At 36.4% G+C, this 12,201-nt stretch overlaps 1 long non-coding RNA gene across 2 annotated transcripts; it reads right to left on the minus strand.

Moving 5' to 3' along the window:
* On the minus strand, positions 1 to 2,440 carry LOC119644321. 2 transcript variants are annotated; one of them, XR_005248493.1, is made up of 5 exons: positions 2,291 to 2,440; positions 745 to 993; positions 405 to 650; positions 106 to 340; positions 1 to 26 (listed from the first exon to the last, which is right to left on the minus strand). It is a non-coding gene; the product is annotated as an uncharacterized LOC119644321 (long non-coding RNA). The 2 variants fall into 2 exon arrangements; XR_005248492.1 differs by lacking the exon at positions 2,291 to 2,440 and adding an exon at positions 1,946 to 2,224.
* Between the last annotated feature and the right edge of the window lie 9,761 nt (positions 2,441 to 12,201).

Consider the following 12,201-nt stretch of genomic DNA (forward strand, 5'->3'; position numbering starts at 1 on the left):
CAAAATTTTCACCGTCAAACTCTGACCTGGAATTGTGTTATATGCGTGTTTAAAGGCCATACTGCATTTATAATCATAATAATACTTTAATACTTTAATACTTACTCTTCTGCTGGTACTTGTGGATTTGGATTGTCCCGCATGGATCTGGTTTTGGGGTCATAATAGGCCGAATTAGGATCCAAGTTACGGAGGTACTTGGCGATATCTTCACGTATACGTAAGTTGCGTACTGTAATAAGTTGTTATGAATCCACTTTAGTTCCTGGCATGTCCACTTCGTCAACATATTTATATTTATCCTCATTCCCATCATCATCAGATATTTCCGCATCAGGATCTAATTTAATAAACAGTTTCTGGCAATGTATATAGGAATAAAAGTTTCGGAGGTTTCTACTAACCATTCTTTAATTTTTCGGCTTTTAATTGCCGTTTAGCTTCTTCCACCTTCTCATATTCTTCTATAATTTCGCGATCATTGGCGGGATCATAACTACTCCAACGATCTCTTTTCTCATCATAATTTACTGCTTCATCTTGCACAATATGTTCATCGTGAACGACTAAAGAATTCGCATATCTTGCAAGAACTTTACGTGGTCTCTCCAAGCAATCCTTACTTTTATGATTTTTGCCACTGCATTGCTCTAATAGGTGACAATAAAAAGTAATCAAACGAAGGTAAAGGTTTTGTCTTGTACTCTATAAAGACATTTCCCTTTCTTGGCAAATATTACTTACCGTAATATAGCGTAAAAGGAAAGTGTTGTATATTATACAACCATACTATCTAATCATTGACATGTTAGCACAATATCGATAAGAAATCAATAGCATTTGCTATCACAAAACAGCAAAGCAAAAGAGTTATATCTCTACATAATTCACTACCATTATTCGTTCAACATATCAAATAAATAAACATATTCAAGCAATTCTTATTTCTCACATTTGTTTACAATTTTTACGAATTATACCTAAGAATTTGCCCTGAAAAAAGATAAAATATGTAGAATAATATAATGTAACAATAAAAGTTTGAAAATTTATGTTAAATTTCAAATAATTATTCTACATGTTGCTGTTTACGTTTTCCTTGGTCATTGGTATATATTTGAAAGCGTAAATCTAACTTGTTTAAATTCATTTTAGCGCATAAAAATTATTAAGTTTAAACGTTGAAAACTTCGAAAATGAAATTTCATTAATTTGGGAGTGACCTTTTAGATACAAAATTTTGCAAAGTCAACAGCCGAATGTATTTCAAGATGCAAACGAGTTATCATAACATACAAATCATCGAATAAATTATAAATGGTCGGAATATGAAAAAGAATTCGATCTGGAAACGTCTCTAAAAAAACACTTGAAAACCCATCGACCGCTATGGCAAGTAGTAAGTACTAGGGCATTTATAATGGAGCAATTTATTTATAGTCTTATTTATTCTTGCAGCCTTAAACTTGGTAGTATGTGGATGCATCGCAAAATTCATGCAGAAAGTAAAAAATACGGTTGTGATATTTGTGGGCAAAAATTTGTTCAAAAAATTAATCTCACTCATCACGCCGTCATAAGGTCGACCATAACACCGGTGAAATGCTTGAAAATATTCCTTTATATTGCTCAAAAAAGTCAACACGTACTCCAAAGGAAAAGAAAAATAATGAAAGCGCCATTGCAATAACAACACTATTTATTATTGATGACAGAAACGCAACAAGTCCATAATAATTTCCTAGTTTAACCAACTTGTCATTTCCTCGTTTCTAGTTATACATGATAACAAATCAAAAAATTCCCCCCTCAAAAATAGACCAAATTATAAAACAACAATCCTGCCAATATGCACAGTAACGAGTCCGGGCAACCGCACGTGTCAATTATTTCTATGTCAACTTAATTTATTTTATATTATTTTATTCAATATTAAATTAACCACTTTTGTTTGCGAGCAGTCTCTCTCAATCTTGTTTTTGTTATTATTAATACGTTTATTATAACGCGTAACGAGGCTTTTGGAGGTCATTTAGAGCTCTCCTTTTATATTCGATATATTTTAATATATATTAATTTATTTTTTGTCATCATTGATTGTCTTTTAGTTTTATCTCTAAAATAAAAGTCAATCTTCAGTTTCTAAATAAACAAAATTAATTGAAAATATTAAGATATAGCTAACATTCCAAAGTTTGTAAACTGCAATTCTCTTTTTGAAAAATAACACGAACTCAAAGCTTTTGGCAATAATGCACAAAAAATTACACATTTTCTTGCAAAGACATACTTCTCAAAACATCAACGACCCGATTCAAATCTAATTTATTTCGTTAAAATTTTCTCTGTCGTAGAAAACTACAAATTAGACTTTCTCTCCATATAAGGGTTTGCTTTTGATCATAACCGCTGTAACAAGACATTTGTCTATCTATATATATATTCGTATATATTAGCATACGTCGAAATTCCAAATGTTAGAAGTGGATAGAAATATTTTGCGTCATAAGAAATCTGTTACAGCGTATAATTTTCGCTTTCATCATTATTAAAAATTTCGTATTAATTTTTATGCACATATATTTTTATGTATTTTTATGTGATGCGGAGAATAAATATTGCTAATATTTATAACTAACAAGTGGTCGCTCATTTACTTACTCTTTAAAGTTGTGAAATTCGAGGTTCGCTCATTTACTTACTCTCCCCTTCATATTGCGTATAAAAAGTACCATACGTTTAGAATTGTGAGAGCACAGAGTTGCTTTTAGTAAATGTGAAATTTATGATGTTAATGTGAAATGAATGAAAATAAACAAAAGCTACACAAAAAAAGCTAAAAGCCCTAGGTAGAACGAAGTGAAATTGTATTCCCTTAGACCTACATGTTGACATTATCGATTCTTTTCTCTTATCGCAAAATATTGAGTCCAAAAGTTCTGCCAATTTGTTACTGGCTCCAATAAGATTAGTTGCATTGTCACTGTAAATATTTTGACAGCGCCATCTACACGTGATGAAACGTTTTAATGTTCTTATATAACCGTTAGTTGATAAGTCACCTACACGTTCAAGATGGACTGCCTTTGTAGCAAAACTATAAAATCCTTGTTGGCTTCTTTCCTCTAATTTCGTAGAGCGTCCATTACGATTCAAAATAATCAACCCCTGCATTTATGAATGGCCTTGCAGGTGAAAGTCTTGTTGAACGAAAATTTTCTATTATTTGTTGGCATAGTTTTGGCGAGCCTTGTTGCATTTTATTGATTCTATGATTTTCAATAATTTGTCTGAAAATTGCCAACATCTGACAGTAAGCGTATAAAAATTGCCAACATCTGAGACTAAGCGTATGTGTTTGTTTACACTTCTCAATAATTGAACATATATTTATATAATCTATTGGGGCTTTAGAGAATATAAGCGTATTGTCTAATCGCGTTTTAGAGAAAATAGCGTATTTGTTCTCAGTAATTTGTAAAAATTCCAAACATGTGAGAATAAGCGCCCGCACATTCAACTATCGTGGCACAATTAAGCAACGCGCCTGCAAGTTATTATTAAGTCGGTTAAATGTTGTTTTATAGCACCAATGGCTACCGGTATGACGTTAACATTATGTTTATTAAGCTTAAAAAAGCGAAGGCTAAGTACGTCCTATGGTCTAGAATTGATCAAAAATCATGCTTTAAAAGCATAACCACTACCTGCTTAACACCTACTAAGAAATATTATGTGTAATGCCAACAACAAGTTGCTTCGGCCCTCGTAACTGTGATGATATTATAAACTTAGCCGGGTTAGTTGCCAAATTTGACATACGCATGTAGTGAATAACGCTATGGTCTTCAGAGTACCTCTTTGACCCATCAGCTTGAAAAGGCAAATAGCGCGGGACGGGTGGATCTTTTTGTGCAAAGTACAGACATAAATTTTATGGCACCTGTAGGAGGATCAATTGTTGCAGGATTTGAAGAGTCGTCAGTCCACGCTGTAGCAAAAACCTAGGTTGGTATTAAATAGTTACGGACTGAAATTACATTAATACAATTTTTTTTCAACGTAGGTCGGACTTCTTCTTCTCAAGCACTGTCTTCTTCTCAATCACAATCCTTATAACACTATTATGCTTAAGTAAAATTGGCTATCAAGATTTAGTTAATCAGTGTAAATTAAATTTCGTATAATTGCAAAAGCAACTGGAGAAATTTGCTAAGAAACTTCATTGCCGCGTAATAAGAGCCGACACCAATACCAGCAAATGCTACTTCTAATATTATGCTAAACTAACACTTTTGTTTTCTCACACATATATATTCATCTCATTTACTAATATTACGCTAAGTTTACACTTTTGAATTTTCTCACATATTATGGTAAGTATACATCTATATCTATTTCTCACATCTTCACACGATAAGATTGTGGATCCAGTTTCACATATTTTCACACACTATAAAACAAGTTACTTGCTATATAAGACACTTACCACTGTAGAGTTAGGTCAGAGAGAAGCCAAAGTTATGGCAGATTACATACTCTTTAAATAAAACTAAAAAATATTATCAAACAAAAAGTGTGTTTCGCTACAGTTGACCAAAAAAGTTTAAATTTTTGAAAGGTAAGTAGTATATTCTTAACTGTTAATAAATAATCATTTTTTATCAATCAATATATAAATATTAGTTAGAATGCTACACACGTCATTTTATGCCATTTAATGGAAGAGAATCGAGCTTCACGACAGAGAATTGTTATAAGACGACGGAAGTCTTTCCGGGATGCTTCCAATCCCCTTAAACTACTTACGTTTTTTTGGAAGTATTTGTGATGCATATATGTATAAATTTGTATTATTGCAAGTAAATTTCTAAATAAGTTTTGAGTTTAAATACGTACTACAAGCACTTGGACCACGGGATGCTTTGAGAACAGCAAATATACCGTTCAAACCTGATTTGCAGCTTCTGAGTTTTGAAGGCTGTCAATGGCTGGTCCGTCGATGCTACTCCATAAGCGTAGCCTGAAATACGCGTTCAGATGTTGTATCGGAAATTACAGCAGAAATGCAAGTAAAAATTTGTCCCAATTGGATTCAATGGAGCATTAACGCCGACACAAACGTTGGATTTTACGAAGAATATGACCGACCAAATGACACGGACTTTCTGACACCGTTCTATATGCGATGCAAACTTTTAGAAAAAAGTCGGATATACAGTTTTACTGGCTCCTGAGTGCGACACTACCCCGAGTGCCTTTTGCTAAATAGGGGCGCCGTATAATATAGTTGCTGCTATCACCTCAGTCGCCTTTCGACAGTCTTGACCAGAGCCTCGCGTGTTTGGCAGCAGTCGCGCTAACGCCTTTGATGTTTCCGCTGCTCTTCCGTTTGTACGCTGCAGTTGCTTTTTGTATGGTCATCTGCAGTTGATCGTAATTCCTAGCGTTCCTAGCATCTTGGCATATCATTATCACCAACCGTAAATGTGGTCTTTACCAACTTCTTCCTTAAGGTTGTTACTACCCTTCTGTCGTTTCTTTAGATAATTTTAAATCCATGTAGCCATCTCTTGACTACTTTGTGACAGCGCAGATTTCTTCTAAAGTCTTGGTTACGACTGTTATTCCAATATCGTCGGCAAAACTTCCTATTGAAACTCCCTTTTACAGGGTTAATTTCAGACGGTGGTCGTACATAACATTCAACAGTGTCGGGTCTAGAACTAAATCCTGGCGTACCTCTCCCCTAACCAATCGTCCTCTGCACGATTCCTCTGTCATATCGGAGTGTCCTGCCCGAAACGTAGTTAGGCACGATATTGATAAGTTAATAGGGTACTTTTTTACCCCGATGCTGTACCACTAGACGATCTTGTTTGTTGATCCCGAAACAACGCTTGCCCTCTGTGGTTTCTACTGCAATATCGTTGACGATTTCTATTGCCTTATCCTCCTCTTTCTCCTCAGATCAAATTGACAATTCGACAGGCCGTTTGGGCGTTCCAGCGATTCTTCAATGCTGCTACTAATTAACTGTTCGTACACTTTGCCCATTGTGGCCAACAGGTAAATAGATCGATACGCTGTTAGTTTATGTGAAGGCTTATTTGGTTTCGGCGCCACGAGCGTTTAATATTTTCACATAGCCAGTAAAATTTGCCTGTTTTATAGACCCATGAGGAGGGTCTTTCTTGCCTTGCGATAGCGAAAGTTTTCTCCGTCGAGGTGAGTCTTATATCTTTATGTCTTTTGCCTTACCTCTGTCAATGGGACGTTTTCTCTAGGAACAAGGCGCCGACAATTTCCCCTGCGAACTCTACACACATCGGTTGATTTAAATGTTCAATGGTCTTCATAACCAATTCGTATGCTAGACCCCATAGCCTTTCCTTTAAGCTGTAACGAGTTTTCTTGGGCGAGGTATAACTCAGTCACTCCAATGTTCGTTGCAAGAAATTTTGAATAAAAATCCGGACCTTCGGGGGGAATGGTGTACAATTTCCTTAGTTTTATTGTTCCCTTTTTACGGGAGAGAAGTACACCAATGGGTACGGCAAGGAAAGGAACCAACGAGATGACCCGACTTCTGCTGTGGCTTACACGTGGCGCTCGATTTACTTATTGTTACTGTTATTAACTTCGTAGATTTACCGCGAAGCGCTACAAAAAAAGAACCGTTCCCAGTGTCAGAGCTGCCTCGGCGGTTTGTCTTAGGTTGGTCACTGGTATATAAGTGCACAAAAAAAAAAGTGTCCTTCAGTCTTCCAGGGATGGCGACTAACAGCTAAGTCAGCACATCCCCTATCCGTGAGTCAATGGTCCTGCAAGTCCTACAGGGATGACGACTAACAGCTAAGTCAGCACATCCCCTATCCGTGAGTCAATAGTCCTGCAAGTCCTTCAGGGATGGCGACTAACAGCTAAGTCAGCACATCCCCTATCCGTGAGTCAAGAGTCCTACAAGTCCTTCAGGGATGGCGACTAACAGCTAAGTCAGCACATCCCGTATCCGTAAGTCACAAAAAAACTCTTAATAAAGGTCAACTTGTCGATTTGTCCGTGGGCACTTACCTCCTTAGACGGCTATGACACCAAAATGAACGAGTCTCTGCGATGCGCTGTTCTTTTATAGTTTGAGTCTCACTCGCTTGTCCTATTGCCAACATGTTCTATGTGTTTACATGAGTTTTGAGGTACTATGCTTATGTGTATGCTTAACTTAGGTTGTAGTCGCAACCTTAGTTACGACTTGCATGATCGTACTTATACTGTAATAAGATTGATATAGTATCGTGTGTTTAGATTATCTGTTTGATATTTGTTTACGGGAAGATTCCCTATGAATCATTCCCAAAGTGTTAATGAATGTAGTTTAGCAGTTTAGCCCTATGCTGCTCGACTGCAGTACGCCAAGTCTATCCGTCTTTTATAATGCTAAAGTGTCTTGGCATAAGATGGTCACTAATCTTAGTGGTTCAGGCGGATTGAACGCCTTGTGTTATTAACGAGTAAAACGCTTGGTTGAGTTGCTTTATGAGAACTCTGATGAGAACTCCTTTTCTTTATTTTCTTACGCACTATTTATACTAAATTTTTACACACACAATCGGCAACTCTGTTCAAGCGCTGTGGTCATATTTTTCTCTTTGTGAAAAAAATTTTGCAATTTAATTTCTTTATTACGTTATACATTTTTAAAAGTTCTCAAACTTATTATAATCTATTGAACTTTCTGGGTGTTTATTGCGAAAAGTGTTCATCGCCGATATCGTACGTGTTTTCCTTTCAATACATTAAAAAAAAAAAAAAAAAAAAAAAAAAAAAAAAAAAAATTAAAAACATCTGACAGACAAAAACTCGAATAGATTTCATCTATTAAGTGATACATCCCTCCAAAGAAAAAAAAGTAAAAATTCCGATTTTCCGTTGTTGCCAATCACCGATATAACCCCTATTGATAAAAAATATATTGTTATTTCTTCAACCGATGCTCGAATAACAATGTCCCAAATTAGCCCGTTTGCTATAAAAAAAGCTCTAGATAGCATTACAACATACATCGACTCCATCTCGATTCTACGCGATGGGAATTCACTGGTCCTCGCTGGGAGCCCGCGCGCAACCGAAAAACTCATAAAGGCCAAATCTTTAGCTAATCTATGTGCTATTTTAGCTAAACTACATGAGAAACTTAACTCGGTTCGAGGCGTAATTTATGCCCCTTGCTTAAAGCATGTGCCGGAAGATGAAATTGTTCGCGAAATGGGCATTCAAGGAGTGACTGAAGCATATAAATTAAACAAACTGAATGATGACGGAAAAACACGCTCTCCTACAGGAAGGATTATTTTAACTTTTGATCGCTATCGATTACCGCGAACAGTTGATGTGGCGTGGTATAAATCTAAAGTAGAACTATACATCCCAAATCCTATGAGGTGTAAAAATTGCCAACGCCTGGGTCATACATCAAAAAGACGCACTAATGCTGCATCTTGTGCTAACTGTGGTCATCCTTCACATACTGAAAGCTGTACCCGTAGTTTCTGCATAAATTGCAATGATCAACACTCAGCGTTAGACAAACAATGCCCACGTTTTGTACAGATGCGTGAAATATTAAAAATCAAAACAGAAAATTACTGTAGCATGGGCGAAGCGCGACGCACATACCGGGAAAGAAATCCATCTGTAGCCCATGGAATTGGCAAAAGTAATACCTATGCTGCTGTTGCCTCGCAAATCGAGCCTAGTAAGACTTTAACTGCAACTGCTTCCAATGAAAGACCTGTTCCACCATTAACCAAAAATTATATTGCGAAACCAGTTACATCACTTGCCAAAGATAATATTGAAAAAACCAAAGCAACTGCAAATATTGAAAAAATCCAAACAACAACATATATGCTAAAATCTAATATACCAAATTCTCCAGAATCTCCAGCTCTCAACTTTACTCAACATATCACAAGTGGTAATGAATCCATTCTTTCATCCATTAATCAACCTTCGAAAACCAAAGCAACTGCAAATATTGAAATAATTAAAACAACAACACATTTGCTAAAATCTAATATACCAAATTCTCCAGAATCTCCAGCTCTCAACTTTACTCAACAAATCACAAGTGTTAATGAATCCATTCTTTCATCCCTCAATCAACCTTCAATTTCAAATTATTCACGTGCGCCAACCCGTTGCGCTTCAAATGTACCAAATCACCTAAATGCAGATTATTCTGCTGGTAAGAATAAATCATTCACGAAAAATTCCTATAGCGACCTTCCCGACGGAGACGCTGACATGTCAACTTAACTCTCCCTCCACTCTGCTTACATGTCATTACAATTAAATAAAGTTTTTAAAATTCTACAATGGAACATTAAGGGACTTATTAATAATTTTGATGAACTCCGTACACTCATAAGTGATTTTAATCCAACCTTTTTATCGCTTCAAGAAACCCATTGTAGAAGCACTTTTAATCCTATTCCACCCAAATCATATACTGGATACTTCACGAATGCTGATCAAAACTCATATTCCAAAGGAGTAGGTGTTTTTATAAAATCAAGTATACCTCACAAACGCATAAATTTAAGCTCAAATATACAAGCCGTAGCGATACAAATAATGTTAAATATAAAATTTACAGTGCTTTCGCTCTATATTCCACCTTCGCAATCGTTTTCTCAGCAAGAACTCTACAATTTATTCTCTGTACTTTCTCCCCCATTAATTATATGCGGCGATTTCAACAGCTGGAATACCATCTGGGGCTCAACAGTGAACAACACTCGCGGTACTGTTTTAGAAAAGGCCTTTTTTCAAAGCAACATTTGCGTTTTAAATGATGGAAAACCAACGCACTTCTCAACTCATCATACTTTTTCACATATTGATTTAACATGTTGCTCTCCATCACTTCTTCCTTTGGTGTCCTGGTCTATTTCTGATGATCTACATAATAGTGATCACTTTCCAATCATAATCGATCTTAAACTTTCAACGTCCTCTGCTACTCCAGCAAAACAGGCCAAATTCCTCCTAGTTAAAGCGGATTGGATCAATTACTCCAAACAGGTGGAGTCATTTTTGAATTCAAAGCCATTTAACGGAAACTGCAACCATGATGCTGCTATTATGTCTAAAGCGATTCGCACGGCTGCTCATCTTTCTATTCCTCAATCCAACACCTCTTTTAAACGAGCTAGGGTTCCTTGGTGGAACAGCACGCTTTCGTTTTTGAGGAAAAATAAAATGGATCTATGGCACCGCTTTAAGAGATGTCCTGATCAGAATCACTTGTTATTATACAAAAAGGCCAATGCTCTATTCAGGAAGGAATTACGGAAATCAAAGGCACTTAGTTTCGAACTTTTCTCGAGACGAATTCACAGAAATACATCAATGAAAGTTGTCTGGAACAAAATCAACAGACTTAATGGGACTTCAAACCTGAACGAAATTTCTGCCATCTGCACTCCCAATGGAACTTTAACTGACGCAGATGAGATTTCTAATTACTTTGGAAAAGTGTGGTGCGAATACTCCTCTGACAGCAACTTCTCCCAAGGCTTTCATTGAAAATAAAAGGACTCCAATATCTCCTTCAAATAATATCGATAGATGTGCCATGTTCCTGGAAAATAGCGTATCTACCTCAGAACTTGGAAGTTGTCTCTCCAATTTGAAGGGGAAGACACCTGGTCTAGACCGCATCTCATACCAAATGATCAGTGCTATGTCTAAGTCTAGTAAAAAGAAATTACTGGACCTATATAATACGGTATTTATGACTGACCCTACATGTGGAAAATGGCAAAAGTTGTTCCAATTCCAAAGTCAAAAAATGTCTCCATCGCATCTGATTATCGCCCAATTTCTCTTTTATCTTGCCTCTCTAAGGTTTTAGAGAAGATTATGGCATCTAGATTATCTTGGTTTCTTGAATCCAAGAACCTGATAACAAAGCAACAAGTTGGTTTCAAGCGGTGTATAGGATGCATCGACGCTCTGTTACATATTGATTATTTCACAAGCAAAGCAATTTCCGCACGAAATCACGTAACAATTCTCTCAATTGATTTCGAAAAAGCATTTGACAGAGTTGGTCTTCATGTTATCTTAAGACTCTTGAAATCATGGAATGTTGGACCCAAATTCTTCAACTACATCAAATCATTCATGTCGCATCGGCGGTTCAAAGTTAGAATCAACAATCATCTTTCTGATTCCTTTCCGCTAATGAATGGCATTCCGCAAGGATCTCCTTTCTCTTTCATGCTTTTCCAGATAGCTTTCAACGAAATTAGCAAAATTCTTTGCCGTGTACCAAGATTGGAACATTGTCTCTACGCGGACGATGTATACATTTTTACAAAAGAAAAAGACAACACGAAAGCAATCAACATTCTCGAATCTATAGCATGTGAGATCTCCACGTGGGCAAACTCGTCAGGAGTTAAAATTTCTATACAAAAATCAAAAAAAATGCACATATGTCGAAAACAAATGTGCGATGCAGGAAACCTACTGATGCATATTAACGACCTACCAGTACTAAATGTGCAGACGCTCCATGTTCTCGGGCTCACGTTTTCCAACAATTATCGTTGGAAAGCACACTGCCTTCGTTTAAAAAACTCCCTTTTAACAAGGGTAAATTTCATACAGTACGTTGCTTGGAGAAGCCATGCGCATATTAACACTATTGCTTATCTTACAAAAATGCTTGTGTTAAGCAAGATTGACTATGCTTTGATAATTTATGGCAATAGCTGCAAGTATAATATCAACATCCTTAAACCGGTCTATCACCAAGCCGTCAGAGCAAGTTGTTATGCTTTTCGGACGACGCCCATAAATAATATTATAATTGAAACTGGTCTCCCAACTTTAGAAAATAGACTGTATGAGTTAAAAGCTAAAATAGTCCCTAAGCTTCTTAATTCAAACAAATCCATTCTCGGTGATGACGTAAGAAAGATTATTATTGCGAAGAAAATTCCAAAGTCACCATCTGCAATTGACCGTTGTTTGTGCATCGCAAAGGAATTGAACATTCCCTTAAAAATTTCCCGCTCTTTTAGTGTTAAACCTCCCTGGATTTTGAAAGACTGCTCTTTTGACATCTCACTGTCTATGCACGAGAAAGAAGATACTCCAAATTACGTCTTCAGGAATCTAATAGCTGAA

The sequence above is a fragment of the Glossina fuscipes genome, unplaced genomic scaffold, assembly GCF_014805625.2.
Source record: "Glossina fuscipes isolate IAEA_lab_2018 unplaced genomic scaffold, Yale_Gfus_2 110122, whole genome shotgun sequence".
Taxonomy (NCBI): domain Eukaryota; kingdom Metazoa; phylum Arthropoda; class Insecta; order Diptera; family Glossinidae; genus Glossina; species Glossina fuscipes.